This window comes from Carassius carassius, chromosome 4 (genome assembly GCF_963082965.1).
Source record: "Carassius carassius chromosome 4, fCarCar2.1, whole genome shotgun sequence".
NCBI classification, from domain to species: Eukaryota; Metazoa; Chordata; class Actinopteri; order Cypriniformes; family Cyprinidae; genus Carassius; species Carassius carassius.
Window position 1 is genome coordinate 16,455,814 of NC_081758.1, and position 12,460 is coordinate 16,468,273.

The window sequence follows — 12,460 nt, forward strand, 5'->3', positions numbered from 1 at the left end:
TCACTGTCATAGGACATTTCAGGGGCTCGTGAAAAGTTGTTCCAGTAACCATAACGCGTACGTTGTTGCAATGCAAAATTAGGAGATGATCTTGCATAAAAGAACTAATTTAATCTACACGTCGCTGCGGTCTTTGTTACTCGCAATTTTGACGTAAATCTTGTTTAATCAGGGAAGTCGTGGCCCAGTGGTTAGAGAGTTTGACTCCTAACCCTACCCAGCAAACATTCGGACGTCTTTTGACTGTTGAAAAGACGTCCGTCCGACACGTCCCGTCATGGTTGAAAAATAGTTCCAAAATGAAAGTTGAACCGACGTCTTTGACGTCTTCTGGACGTGAAGTTCACGTCTTTTCTTTCTGCACGTCTTCTGGACGTCTAATTGCGTCGACATCATTGTTTTAAATGCGTTGCTGCATAGTTTAAGTGTATTTATATATAAGCCTGCATATAAAATACCCAGTGTGTAACATCGTCAAAGGCAATCAATTATGTCTTGAGGTTTAACACATCTTGACAAAATTTCAAGATCGGTCCAGTCAGACCTGAACGTCCATAAAACATCTTAATCACATGTACATCACAAAAAAGAACACATTAGGCTATTTGTGGATGCAAAAAAGCAGCATGCTCTGATTTAGCACATTTTATTGTTTTTGAACAATTTAGCATCTGTTAACCAAACTAAAATACCAATTACAAAATACTGAATTAAGGGATAGTTTACCCAAAAATGAAAATTCTGTCATTTACTCACCCTCATGTTTCAAATGTTCAAATGTATTTCAACCTTTCTGTGTTCTGACGATATTGTTTTCACGTTTGCTTTACTGGGACAATGACAAATAAGAATCTTCAAGATGATAAAAATCTATTAAAAAAATTAGTTTTTCAATGTAATCTTTGTATCCATTTTGGATTTCTGAAATCAGTTTACAGGCCTACCATTTTCATCAGAAATATGATTTAATGAGGGTCATCACTGAGTAGAAAGTGCTGAAATACTCAATCTTGAAGTCCATCATTATTGTCAAAAATGTCAATTTTCGCAGTATTTATTAATGTTTTTAATATATAATAATATAAATCAATATTAATTGCATTTATTTTTAAATACTTCAATCATATAAATAATATTAAGAATATTATTACTATTTGAACACGGCATAACCACCTTGCAGGAGCCATTGTTGTCATGTGACAAGAAAATCATAAAACATAAGACCCTCATCATAAAATATGTTTGAAATCATTGCTATTTATAAAATCAAAGTGGTGTAAATGATTTTAAACTATGTAGAACCGACATGAATTCAAATATTTCTTTTCTGGGAATGCGTTCACGTGTTTTCTACTAGAATGTTAAAAGATGTTTTTTTTTCTTATGTCTTTATTAATCTTGTCATTGACTTACACAGTTGTCTTATAAACACAAAGATATGTGGAAGAATATTTGTAACCAAACAGATCTCACAATCTATTAACTGCCATTGTAGGAAAAATGATTATGATCGTAACATGAGGGTGAGAAAATTATGACTATTTTCATTTTTGTGTGAACAATCCCTTAAACACATTACAGTTGTTTGGCTCATTTCTTGTAACCTCCACCCTCAGTTCTTCCTGCAGTGAGCTTCAGGTGTTCTGCCATCGCTGCATCCATTTCAGAGTCTCCTCTTCACAGCAGCTGAGGGAAGAGAATATATTTCTTTTTAAAATAAAAAATTTGAGATAAATGGCATGCACTTATTTTCAAAATGTACTTATGGTCTACAGCTAAAAAAAAAAAAACTTGGAACAAGATGAATGAATCATGAATGAAACATTAGAAAAAGGTAATCAACATGAATTAGATTGTATTTTTATCGTATAAAAGATGTTATGCTTTAATGTGAGGCCCTTGAGAAAGACCCTTAACTGGGTGTGTAACTGTGAGAAAGTGAACAGGACATTTCTGATAAGACAGGTGGGATGTGATGTCCCTTGAATAATTAATTAAAGCGTACCAGTAAAAATTACATCAATATAAGTAACTTTTAGCCTACTAACGTAAGCTAATTTTAGCCATACTCAGTGAATTTCAGTTGACAATGTGGGCATCATTTCTCTCGGTTCCTTCGTGTCAAACAAGTAAAACTCAAGCACGTTGATCAAATTATACAAAATGTGCTTATCCAACAGTAGATTTTATATAATATATATCGATACATCTCCCTCCAAGAGTCCTCTGCGAGTCTTCTCCTCGTGGTTACCTGCTCCGGAACTTCCGGAAAAAAGCGAGATCTCGCGAGATAATCTATCCTATCGCGGGATTTTTTAATATCACGAAATATATTAAATATATTAAATTATTAAATTAATTATTGCAGTATTAATCAAGGTGTAAGCACAGCTTTTGCATATTCCACAAGGATTTCATAGAGGGTCACGATGGACGTGTAATGCATGTGTAAAAGATGTCACATAGTGACGTCCTCTCACAACCGATTCACAACACGGCTAAATATTGAACTACACGTAGCTAAAAGTCAAAGAAACAATTATACATGAAACCCCATAGAACTATAGACATGTACAAACGTATCTGAATGCATTTTTAGGAAATGTTCTATGTTACACATTTCTACCGATTTATGCCATCCTACCGCGACTATTTTTGGCCGGCCACACGACGTCGCCGTCGGACCAATGTTTGCTGGGTAGGGTCGTGGCACTGAACCCTCAACTGCTCCCTGGGTGCCGCAGCATAAATGGCTGCCCACTGCTTCGGGTTTGTGCGTGTTCACTGCTGTGTGTGTGCACTTTGGATGGGTTGAATGCAGAGCATGAATTCTGAGTATTGGTCACCATACTTGGCTGTATGTCATGTCCCTTTCACTTTCATCATTGAAGCCTCTGAATGTAGGTGCAGAGACATTTGGAAGAAGAGAGGTAACTTATGTGACTTACATACACAATCAGAACCTCCATTCAAATTGGGGGCGGGATATTTCATTTTCCATCCAATAATATTTACCGTTTAATTTTAGGGGCGGGGCATGTCCCAAAATAGGGAAATCAGCTTGCCTCAGCTCTTTGGGGTTTGCCCATAGACTGTATAAAAACATGAACATAGTGTCTATGATGTCACCTGTAGGTTTCCGAAGAACGATTTTTGCACTGATCTATATATATTCCCTTTCATTTGCCACTTCAATGTAGCGGTGACGTCGCCGTATGGGAACACTTATTAAAGGTGCACTTAGCGGCCTCTCCACTCCACTCTGATAGCCTGCGGCTAAAAGTTCTGCGCTCGAGAGTAGAAATCTTCTCTAAGGTTGCCCCCGCATCCAACCCCCGCCACAATGCTTCTGTGGTTGCCGAGGTGCCGCACTGGGCAATGGCTTGGGGCGACGTGTGCACAGGGGCGTCGGACTGGGGGTAAAACCAGTACTGATTACCAGGGCCCTTGAAAAGTCTGGAATATATATTTTCAGGGTGAGGGCATTGTGACTGCCTATGCATAGGGCCCGGGATCTTGTGCAGCACCCCTGCGTGTGCGACCTGGAATTTGTTTAAACAAGGCATTTCAGGAGGTAGTGGAATATCTCTTTGGATTTGATACTTTAGTCTTTGTAACTTTAGGGATCTTATCTATTCACAAACAGCTTGTAACACTCCAAAGAGAAAGGAAAACTTGAAATTGCATCGTATGACCCCTTTAAGACGGAATATTCTCAGAACAGCAAAGTTATGAACAAACGTTTTTCCAAGTACTATTGATAGAATGTTCATTCAAAGTTAATCTTAAAGTTCAAGTGTCCTCTTAAGGTTTTTAATAATGTTCTCAAAATATTAGCACAATCAAAAAAAATAAAATACTTGTTCATGGAACGTTTTTCCCCCTGAAACGTTTTAGCTCGATAGTTTGATTAACAGTTTTGAATGTAAATTTTTTTTTCAGAATGTTTAGAGAACATTCAAAAGTAATGTTCCCATAATGTTTGTAATATGACAATGGAACTCTCTTTTAACCTTTGTATAACCAAGAAAAAAATGCTTTTAAAACATTGGACGTTTTAAATGTTCAGAAAAAATTAAAAAGTAATGTTATGATAACTTATTGGGAATGTTAGAAAAATGGTTTTATAATTGTATATATACACTATTTATAATTGTAACGTGTTATATATATATATATATATATATATATATATTTCTATCCTTACCAACTAACAAGCTTTCTAATCTTTGTGTCTTCTTTACATTTATTATGCAATTAACAAAAGCAAAAAAGACCTCTAACACTAGCTTGCGCTATTCTTTTTCTCTTCTATCGGTTTCCTTTTTATTTATTATAACATTTATAAAGCCCTTGATATGTGTACTGCATTAAGATAACTGAGACTTGTTATAGCGCGTGTAGATCATTGCTCTTTTGTTGATTTTGATTGCTTCCATTGTCCTCATTTGTAAGTCGCTTTGGATAAAAGTGTCTGCTAAATGACACACAAACACTTATACACACACACTTATACACACTTATACAAGTTCCGTATCAGTTACAAATTATCATTACTTACCTATAAGGCCCTAAATGGTTTAGCTCCTGCGTATCTAACTAGCTTCATACCACGTTACAATCCATCACGCTCCCTAAGGTCACAAAACGCTGGACTTTTGGTAGTTCCTAGGATAGCAAAGTCCACTAAAGGAGGTAGAGCTTTTTCACATTTGGGTCCCAAACTCTGGAATAGCCTTCCTGATAATGTTCGGGGTTCAGAGACACTCTCTCTGTTTAAATCTAGATTAAAGACACATCTCTTTTGCCAAGCATTCGAATAATGCATCTCATAAATTGTGACTGCAGTTGCATCTGATCAAATGCACATTCTTACCATTTATCTTTGGTTAAACTAATTAATTTTACTTTGTTGGAACAGCAGCTATGCTAATTATGTCTCTATTTGTTTTGCTGTTTTCCAACTAGGATTTACACAAGCTCCAGTCTGGATCCAGAACACCTGAGAAGAGATGATGCTGACCCCTCAGAGGACCCCAGATGATGCTAACCCTGAAACAACAAACAGAACTAACAAATATTGTTACAAGTGAGATTGCATCATATAATAATTGATGTAAATAAACTGACAGTCACCTCTTATAAGCTACTACTAAATATTGTAGAAACGTAATTTTCTGTAAATCTGCTTTGTATTGATTTGTACTTTAAAAAGCGCTATACAAATAAACTTGAATTGAAACTTGAATTAGATTGATGGCATTTTGAATGCACAGAGATACAGTGACAAGATCCCGAGGCCCATTGTTGTGTCATTCATCCACGACCATCACCTCATGTTGCAGCCTGATAATCCATGGCCCCATGTCGCAAGGATCTGTACTCAGTTCCTGGAAGCTGAAAACATCCCAGTTCTTGCATGGCCAGCATACTCACTGGACATGTCATCCATTGAGCATGTCAGCATGCTCCAGTTCCTACCTATATCCAGCAACTTCACAAAGCCATTGAAGAGAGGTTGACCAGCATTTAACAGGCCACAATCAACAACTTGATCAACTCTACGTGAAGGAGATGTGTTGCACTGCATGAGGCAAATGGTGGTCACACCAGATACTGACTGCACATTTTAGAGTGGCCTTTTATTGTGGTATGCCACACCTGTGAGGTGGATGGATTATCTATCTTATTAATTAGTGTTCATTAACACGGATTTAAACAGTTTTGTGCACAGAAAAAGTCTTTGATCTTTGAGTTCATCTCATGAAAACTGGGGACAAAAACAAAAGTGTTGCATTTATTGTTTTATTTAGAGTGTGTCTGTGTGTGTGTATAAATATATATATATATTTAGACTTCAACATTCTAATGTTAACAGATAAAATCAGTACAAATAGGCTAACTTACAAATATTCTAATTAAACCATCACTGCATATTTGACCTGTCCTGTGAATTGTTTTTTTGTTGTTGTTTTTTTTCAACACTCCTGTCATTAAGAGGTGCCTATGCTTGTTGTTATTATTGGGACCAGGTTGATGTTACAGTGGCTACCAGTAGAGGGAGGCATGAGGTTTTGGGACTGGGTCTGATGTGTTGAGATGGTAATCTGGAACAGAATTGAATTACTCTTTTACTACATATTTAATCATGACAGTTCATGTTCAGCAGACGAGTGCATCCATACTTGATATGACATGATAAAAAGACTCTACAAAAAGTTAAAGTTACTTGTGTTACCCCATCAATATGCATTTTCTAAACAGAAAAACAACCTGTAATGCTAAGCTCATTAGTCCATTTGAGTTTTATATTTTGTTGGCATATCATTCTAATTAAACCAAATTGTGGAAAAGTGCAGTTTTCCTGGTTTTGGAGAAACAGGAGGAAGTGTTTATCATCATTGCAGTCACAACTCTTTAAATACTCACAGGAGGTGTTTTATAAACATGTTCTACTCATTACACATTAGGCAACAAAAGTAAACTGCGATCATCTCTTTTGGAACTGTGTTGGATTATTTCCCTCATTTGTACTAATAGATGTAAGTGCATTATTTATCTTGCATCATTGCATGATTTGGTACAAGTAAAACAACATAAATAGAAGAAAATTAATAAATTTCACAGATCATGCATAAAGGTCACCTATCATTTTTATTTATTCTTTATTTTTTGCACTCTTTGACATGATCTTTCCCTGGTTTCCCTGAGGGTCACTGATTACAGGAGTGTTGATATTATATTTTTTTATCTCAAGGTTTCCACACAGCTACTACTTGACGTGTAACTCGCTCTTTCATTCCCACTTTCATAGGACAGTGCCCTAAACGTGGAGCTTACCTTTAAGCCCCAATGGAGAGTCTACACTCCAAAACAGAATTTCCTGTGTTCATTTGTAGTCTATTCACAGAAAAACAAGTAACCTTGAATCTGCGGAACGGTCGGTATATTGTGTTTAACTAAATGCAAATGTTTCTGGTCATATACTGACTGGTCATGTTGTGTCCTGTCTTGTGATATAAATAGATGCCAATCAAGCCCAAGACTGAGAGAAAGCCTGATTTCATAAGGTTTGACTAAGCTGACAAAATACTTGATGAAATTTAGGGGGATTGCGGTTCAGTTGTGACCTAAAACGTACTCGGTTACTAACGTAACCTCGGTTCTCTCTAGAAGAGGGAACGAGTACTGCGTCTTAGCTAAGACGCTACGGAAAAGTCTCTTTTCACGATACACTGAAGCAAAAAATTATCCTTAATTTTGAATTATTGTAAAGCGCATTTGCAGCAGCACACAGCCATAGGCGAGACGGCTCGCTCGATAAGCCTATCGAGCGCAGGCTGATGCAACATTAGACCAATGAGGGCGCCCTCCATGCCACTTCCCGCCGAAACGGGTGTGGCCTAACCCTATAAAGGGAGCTTGAAAAGACTGACTCACCTGATTTATTTCATCGCCGAAGCGAACCAGAGTGAATCGTACGCACGGCAGAGAACGCAGTACTCGTTCCCTCTTCTAGAGAGAACCGAGGTTACATTAGTAACCGAGTACGTTCTCTTACGAGAGTTCTCTCGTACTGCGTCTTAGCTAAGACGCTACGGGAACCCAATGTAAAGCGCCGTGCGTGCAGAGATCACACACCAATAAACCTGGAAGCGACGCCCAGGATTTACAGTGCACAATCACCAGAGGGAGACTCACAGAGAGTCCTAGAACAGGAGGGGGGAGACCCTCCGTCCCATATCTAGCAGTGTCTGTAGACGCGGCAATATGACATCACATAATCAAGGCAAGGCCTGACCAATGTGGTAATGTGGGTCTTACGCGATACTGCCCATAGAACAGTCGGCAGCGAATAGCGCTTGCGATCTCAGAGTTCCAATCAGGACCCTGATTCAACTATACCGACAACAGCTTTGCTTGCAGGGCGGGAACCTCTAGGTTATAGAACCTGATAAATGTAAACGGCGAGGCCCATCCTGCCGCCATACATATATCCTGTAAGGAAATCCCACTAGACCACGCCCACGACGAGGCGACGCCTCTTGTGGAGTGTGCTCTGATGCCCAGTGGGCACTGAAGGCCCCTGGAAGCGTAAGCTAACGCTATAGCGTCAACAATCCATCTGGATAGGCTCTGTCTCAAAACAGCCATTCCCTTGGCACGTCCACTGAACGAGACAAACAGCTGCTCAGTCTGTCTGAAGACAGCAGAGCGAGACACATAAGTTCTTAAAACCCTAACGGGGCAAAGAAGACTCGAGTCTCCATCCTCTTCTGACACCGACAGAGCAGACAGGGAAATAACCTGAGCCCGAAACGGTGTGTTGAGGGATTTCGGCACATAACCGTGCCTAGGTTTGAGTATGACCCTTGAGTCATTAGGCCCAAACTCCAAGCATGTCGGGCTCACCGAGAGCGCGTGCAGGTCACCCACACGCTTCACTGAAGCGAGAGCCAACAAGAACACTGTCTTGAATGACAGATGTTTGAGGCTAATCGTTCGGATAGGCTCGAAAGGGGAACCTTTCATGGACTCCAAAACCGTCGAGAGGTCCCATACAGGGACTGACGGAGGTCTGGGAGGATTCAGCCTCCTAGCTCCTCTAGGGAAGCGGATGACCAAATCGTTCCTTCCTATTGACTGACCGAGCGTTGTCCTGTAGGAAGGAGAGAACCTCCGTCACCTCACAACTAAGGTGTGAACTTCCCCGAGCTGTGCACCAGCTGGAGAATACTGACCACTTCGAGGCATATAGCCGTCGAGTCGACGGAGCTCTAGCCTGAGTGATAGTATTTAGCACTCCCACTGAGAGATCAGCGGGTAACCGTTGAGCGCCCACACATGGAGGGACCACAACTCCGGTTGAGGGTGCCAAATAGAGCCCCTGGCCTGCGAGAGGAGGTCCCTCCTCAACGGCACTGGCCACGGGGCAGTGTCTGCTAACTGCATCAAATCTGGAAACCATGGTTGGTTCTTCCAAAGTGGTGCTACAAGCAGTACTGAGCATCTTGTTTCCCTCACCCGTTCTATCACCTGCGGAAGGAGAGAAACGGGGGGAAAAGCATAGAGCGGGCAGCACGGCCACCTTTGTGACAGCGCGCTTTCGTTCTTGGAAAAGAACGCGGGGCAGTGAGCGTTTTCGTGGGACGCGAAGAGGTCCACTTCCGCCCTGCCAAATCTCTCCCACAGCAGCTGGACTGTCTGTGGGTGTAGAGACCATTCGCCCGTGGGAATGTTGTTTCTGGACAGCCTGTCTGGACCCAGATTCTGTAGCCCAGGCACATGAACTGCTCTCAGCGAGCGCAAGTTGCGCTGAGCCCAAACCAGGAGGCGTTCTGCCAACCTGTACAGGTTTCGGGACCTGAGACCGCCCTGGCGATTTATGTAGGAGACCACAGACATGTTGTCCGAATGGACTAAGACGTGGTGGCCCTTGATTCGGGGACAAAAGCGTGTCAGCGCGTTCTCTACTGCCAGCATTTCCAGACAGTTGATATGTTGGAGCTTTTCCCGTTCTGACCACAGGCCAAAGAACGGTCTGCCCTCGAGCAGCGCTTCCCATCCCGAAGTGGAGGCGTCCGTCGACACCATTTTCACTTTCGAGGAAGTCCTCAGGCTTACACCTGATTGGTACCAGTCGTTCCCTGTCCAGGGATTCAAGGCTTTAACACAGCTCTGATTGACCTTGAGGCGCAACTGACCGGATATCCACGCTCTGCACGGTACTCGCGCTTTCAGCCAGAACTGCAAGGGGCGCATGCGGAGCAGGCCCAACTGAAGAACTGGTGATGCTGAGGCCATGAGACTTAGCATCTCCCGAAATTCTCTGAGCGAGAAGGTCGTGCCGCAGCGGAGAGAGCTCGCTGCGCGCTGAATGCCCAACGCGCGCTGTGGCGACAGCCGCGCCGTCATGGAGCGTGAGTCCAGAGCTATACCCAAAAACAGTATCGTCTGACTGGGGTTCAGCGAACTCTTCGTCCAGTTGACACTGAGACCGAGTTTCTCGAGGTGATCGAGTAAAATGGCCCTGTGCTCCACAAGCTCTGATCGTGATTGAGCCAGAATCAGCCAGTCGTCCAAATAGTTCAGCACTCACATGCCTCTGAGAGGAGCGAGGGCTGCGTCCATGCACCTCGTAAACAGGGCAGGGCGAACACACACACACGCATAAAGAACAGTTGAATATAATAGAATTGAAAAGGATATGGGCGCCGGAACGTGCAGCAGGAATGGCAGTGGAAGGCGCCGTTGGCCAGCGGCTTCAGGAATTGCTCGTCCCGCTGAGATGCTATCTGACGACGCTTGCTTCCTCTCGTGATCCAACGATGCGTGAGCTTCGCTGAAGAGATGAAAAATCAGGTGAGTCAGCCTTTTCGAGCTCCCTTTATAGGGTTAGGCCACACCCGTTTCGGCGGGAAGTGGCATGGAGGGCGCAAAGCATCATTGGTCTGATGTTGCATCAGCCTGCGCTCGATAGGCTTATGCAGTTGCCGCAGAGCAGCCAATGAGCGAGCGAGCCGTCTCGCCTATGGCTGTGTGCTGCTGCAAATGCGCTTTACAATAATTCAAAATTAAGGATAATTTTTTGCTTCAGTGTATCGTGAAAAGAGACTTTTCTGTAGCGTCTTCGCTAAGACGCAGTACGAGAGAACTCTCGTAAGAGAAACCTCTTTTGCACATGACATGCATTTTCCCCTTTTAGAGTTTTTACTATTTTTTTTCTTTATGATGTTTAATTAAACACCTGTAAATAAATTAATGCTTCAGCATGATCTCAGAAAACAACCCTGCCTCGTGCTGCTGGTAATGGTCTTTGCATTATCTTTACATGATTTTTATTTGAGATGGATCTTGTTCTCAGACATATGTAAGGTTTTTACTGCACAATTCCTGTGGTTCTATAGCCAAAATGGTGCAGACCTTTGTTGCTATGGCTGATTTGTTGGGATACAACTCACAGAGAAGCATGACATCATTTTCCACTACTGAAAGACACAATATTACAGTGAAGACAACCACAGTATCCTGAGTGGCCCACATGATGTCAGCATGTCTGCCTTTTGGAGGCATGCTGTAGAGGTGTACAACTTTACATATGACTCTGTATAATCAAAGTCTCCATTACAAATGTATCTCTCCTTCTTTAATTACTGAAGGATTTTGTTTTACTGTTCTAATATACACTATATTATATTATTAAGTAAATTACAATTATATTTTACAAAGACACATTGTGTTGTCACTATACATTTTAAGACTGATGATGTTTTGCGGTCATTTTAATAGCAATTGTTTGGTTTGTGTGAGCTGTGGCTCATACATCTAATGATAATAGACAATTAAAAAAATTTTGTCTGCTTAATACAATATCATTTGAATTACATTATTAGTTTGCATAAGGTCAGTAATTTTCATTTACTAAATTGTTTAGACAGTCTATAGCTCAGTTTTGTTTAAAGGTGAGATGAGGTAAGCACAGAAACTGAGGAAAAACTGTGTTCATTTCCAATGCTGTGCACTGCCTCTAACCCCGAATGAAATGCCATTTTACCTTTGAATTTGTTGAAGAAAAAAATTAATAGAGGCTAGAGATCCAAGTGATGATGCAAGTTTTTGGAAGCAATATGAAATAGTAAAGTTTAAAAAGAAAGACCTAAAACTGAAAAAATAAAACAAAACAATTTTGATAGATTGTCTTTCCTTAAGAGATTATGCTGAAGGGTTTTATTGATGGTAATGAATATATTTAGGTCAATTAAATCATTACCATTGGCTCATTACATGGCCCTCTGGTTGTTCTGACGGGTAATTTGTGGAGTACAGTATCCATGGCAAACACAATAGTCTACAACATGCTGCTCTGGGCTTCTAAGATAACATACAGGCAGTATTATGTAGATTACTTACAAATTGTTGTCTGCTAAGCAGTAGGCTTTTTAGAATATTACATGTAAAGAATTAATAAGAGAAAAAATCAATAAAATATATAAAAATATTATTGTAACGCAGAGTCAGAGATGTTCGGATCCATTTGCAGTATGTTTATTAAGAGAATGGTCAGACAGGCAGTAATCAGAGCACAGTGTCAAGTAAGTCAAGGGATATCCAGAATCAGTAACAGTACCAGGCAGAGGTCGGGGCAGGTGGCAGAGAATCAAAGGCGGTAACACAATCCAAAATCAGACACGGAAAGAACAAACACTAGGAAAATGCTTCGAAATGCTAGACGGGGCTAAACAAGACTTCACAATCATTGAAAGTAAAAACACAGTATATAGGGGAGTGGTAAAATTGACACCGTTCCCCCCCCCCAAAAAAAAGTTATTTGGGGTTATAACATTGTCCTCTGCCTCTCCCACAGTGAACGGAGAATCACAGAACATCAGTGCACAGTCCATGATGTCCCTTAAACTGCAATTAAACTCCCCTCTAGGCAACCATAACTTAATTGGGTCAT